Below are 3,709 nucleotides of genomic sequence, written 5' to 3' on the forward strand. Positions count from 1 at the left end.
TGCATAAGGATGAATTTAGATTCTGAATCTTAATAAACCTTCAATTAAAAAGAACAACATTTGAAAAATACAAAAAACGAACTAAATCTACAAGCCACTCAAGTATAACAGGAACACAAGAAGACATACACGTGCTCCCTCCAGCCCCACCTTGCCTTCACTAATTAGAAGATTAACAGCCATTTTCAACAACAAAGTGAAGAATCTCCACCAGATTTCTCTAGGGGTGGGAGGACCTGCTGAACTTCACCCTGAAAGGGGCCCTTGCCCTGGCATTAGGACCGGCCCAGGCCCATTCTCTGCCTGCGGCTCTCTCTTCTTCAATCTCCAAATTTCTTCATACATGGCTTGGAAGGCACCGGGGTCGGTAGCACTGATCTTGGCCAAAAACTCCAGGACTTCTTCTTGTTGGCTTCAGTGTGGGCTCTGGGACCCCACAGGAATTCGTAGCATGGAGGATCACTGTTGGGCACCTGCCGGTACTCCAGGTACTTTTCCTGCACCAAATCTTTGGTGATGAGCTTCCTGGGCTCCCCAAACATGAAGTGCCTCTTCCCATCGTAGATCCCCAGCACATTCAGGAATGCCCACATCTCCTCCTCGGTGGCCCAGTTGCCATTCCCGTAGATCATGCCCAGGAGAGGCATCAGGAGCCCATTCTTGGGAAACCCCCTGCTACCAATAAAATTCTCTTCCTTGGTGATCTCCAATTTGCTGACAAGGACATAGGATTGACCTTTGGAGTCGACTTCCTTCAGCTCAAGCCCAAAGACCACCTCCAGGTGCACAGAGGCTCTCCTCAGGATGTCAGGGAAGTGCTCCTTGTACCTTTTGTTGACGATCTTCATCATTTCTGCCTTCGTAATGGGCTCTTTCATTTTATACTTGTACAGCAGGAGCTGCAACAACATGCTCACCCTCCTGGTTACAGGGTCTCTTTGAGACCTCTCAGTGGGGGCTGGGGCCGCAGAGGAACTTGGACCTCCCTCATCTTGGCCCTCGGCCCCTCCAGCAGCTCTTGTGCCCGAAGCACCAGCAGCAGCAGTGGTGATGGGCGGGATGCTGTGAGGCCCCTGGGGAACGGCAGCAGCAGGGGAGCTCGGGGGAGACCCCCCAAAAGGAGGAGAGGAAGAGGACGAGGACCCTTCCTCCTCTGCTGCAGTGGCCTGAGCACCATCGGCACTGTGGGTGTCACCTTGGGTCTGGCGACGTTTCTCACGGGCACGGAGCTTACTCTTGTGACCACGAGGCATGATGACTCTGCTCAAGGACAGTAGGCAGAAGTGTAAGGAGGGCAGGTGATGTGGGCCTACTGGAGGAGGAAGGCTGAGAGGTTGTGCACCCCTGCAGCAGACAGATACCTCCTTGGCTTTAACAAATGCTGCCTTTGCAGGATTCTTGGAGGGTACTGCTCTAGGATCCCACAAGGCTCGTACTGTCCTAGTCAGGACCCTGTAGAGGAAATTAGAGGAAGGTTTATGCTGTAGATTGCCAGCCCTTCTTGGGGTATACTGAGGTGACAGCAGGGCGTGGCACTACAGACTCTGTACTGGGTTATTTGGGGCTCTTCTAAGTTCACTATTAGGGCCATCCTTTCACCTGCTGGCAGGGCCAGGGCTTATCTCCTGCGCTACTATAACTGGACACCTCAAATCCCTCTGGGACTCACAAGCAGGAACTAAAGGAGCAGCTCAGCCACCACTCCTGGCAGGTTGTCTCAGTGATGACAGCATGGTGGGGCCCATTCTGACTGGGGTTCCTTGGAGGCCTCAGTCCTCCACCAGGTTCTTACCATGGCTGCCCCCTTTCACCAGGTTCCTCACCTCCCTGAGATACCCTGGGAGTTAGTGACTGCAACTCACCACGTCACCATACCCAGGTCCTCCAGGTCCGAAAGCAGTGCTGGGGCACTACATTTCCCCCTCATTTCTGGCAGGAGTCTCCTCATCATAACTATGTATCCTCACCTTGACTCCTACTAGGGACCAAGTCTCCTGCCTCAGCTGAATAAGCCTCTCCATTAGTCCAAGGACTTCATGTCCCTGAGACCATGTGCCCCTAGGAACAAAGGGGTACCTCAGCCTGACACCTCTGACCGTGGCTCTCCTGGGGCAAGAGCAGTGGGAGGCTTTGCTGCATCCTCCTCTCTTCTTGCGGGAGGGGAGAAGAGGGATTAATTCCCTATTGCCTTCTAAAGGATTTTTACCTTGACTCCCACCAGTTTCTGGGATCCCTCTATCTCCTGAATTGGGGCTTAAATGAAGGTGCTCATCTCCCTCAGACACTCCAGGCAGAAGTCAAGAGTCACCTGAACTTGCCAGATATTTCCTGGGATTCCAGGGCTAATGGCATTAGCAAATCCCACTGCAATCCTCCCCATTTTGGGTTGAGCGGTCCCAGTACCTCAGTCATGTCTTCCCTTCACTCTGCACTGTTCCTGGAACCCCACCCTCTGCTGTCATGAGGCCACATCCCACAGACCAAAAACCACACCTTCCTGAAACTTCAGAGTTGGAAGTCAGAGTGACCCATATCCTTTGCAGGCTGTTTTGGGAATCCTAGGGCTGGCCAGGGCAGTGGGGGTCACCTGATCCCAGAGTTCTCAATTGGTGATTCCCTTCATTCCTTACTCAGGCTTCTGAAGTTGCTTCCGGGTAGGACCTGGGATTCCTCCCTCTACTAACGTGAGTCTACCTGAAACCAGGGGTGGGATTTCTGGCTAAATCCAAGGCCCTAACCCCCCTAGAGGGAAGTTGGGGTGCCGAACTACCCGTGCCCGTGGGCTCCCAGAGCGGAGAGTAAGGTTGGGCTCTGGGTGGCCCCTCCGTTGCAGGGAGGCCTCCTCATTAGCACTAAGGGTCCTCGCTTCACCTCCTAGTTAGGGTCTAGGTTTCCTCTCTCCTGAGAACTGGGGTGCTTCCTTGGACCAAGGCCTGCCCATCCCTATAACTCTCCAGGCCAACGTCGGCCTGGTAGCCTTGTGGGTGGCGGTTGGGGGCGAGACATGGTGCTACGTCCTCTGTTCTAGGTTAGGTGGTCCCCTTAGCTCACATTCAGGGTCCTCACCTGGTCTTTTTACCAGTCCCGAGACTCCACCCTCCTCTGATGATGACGGGCGCCCCTCAGATCACTGGCCGCAACTTTCTGGCACTTCCTGTGCTCAAGACAGGACGCCAGCATACGTCACATCCGGCCAAGGATGCTGGGGCCCTCTAAGGGCCAAGGCTGTTGGGGGGCCTCCAAGGGCCGACAGCAAGGGTGGGACAGCTGAGAGCCCACTGTGCAGACTGGAGTGGTCCCTTTGTGCTCAACTGAGGGTCCTCACCTTGATACCTATCCGAGTCTGGGGATTCTGCCTATACAGATCTGAGTCACAGATTGAGAACAAGACCCTCACCTCTTAGAGACTCTAGAGGGGGAAGTCAGGGCATGCCTCACGCTACCCCTTCCTGGGGCCTCACAGGCATACCCTCTGGGTTGGTGCTCTGAGAAGACCCTCTTTTGGGGGTAGGTCGCCTCTTTAGCACGCAGGGTCCACACCTTACTCCAGTTAGGGACAAGACTCCACCCTGTGCATAACGGGGGCTGCCCCTTTAGACCAAAGCCTTCCCTCCCTGACACCCGTAGTGCTGAAATGAGCGGGCACTTCAGGCTGATAACACTGCCTGGTGCTTTCCAGGATCAGAACAGGGACTGAGCCCTGTAGGGG

The 3,709-nt window shown here is 54.4% G+C and overlaps 1 pseudogene; it reads right to left on the minus strand.

Moving 5' to 3' along the window:
• Positions 1 to 246: 246 nt before the first annotated feature.
• LOC135228926 (melanoma-associated antigen B2-like) lies at positions 247 to 1,253 on the minus strand (annotated as a pseudogene).
• Positions 1,254 to 3,709: the final 2,456 nt, after the last annotated feature.

The sequence above is a fragment of the Loxodonta africana genome, chromosome X (genome assembly GCF_030014295.1).
Source record: "Loxodonta africana isolate mLoxAfr1 chromosome X, mLoxAfr1.hap2, whole genome shotgun sequence".
Taxonomy (NCBI): Eukaryota; Metazoa; Chordata; class Mammalia; order Proboscidea; family Elephantidae; genus Loxodonta; species Loxodonta africana.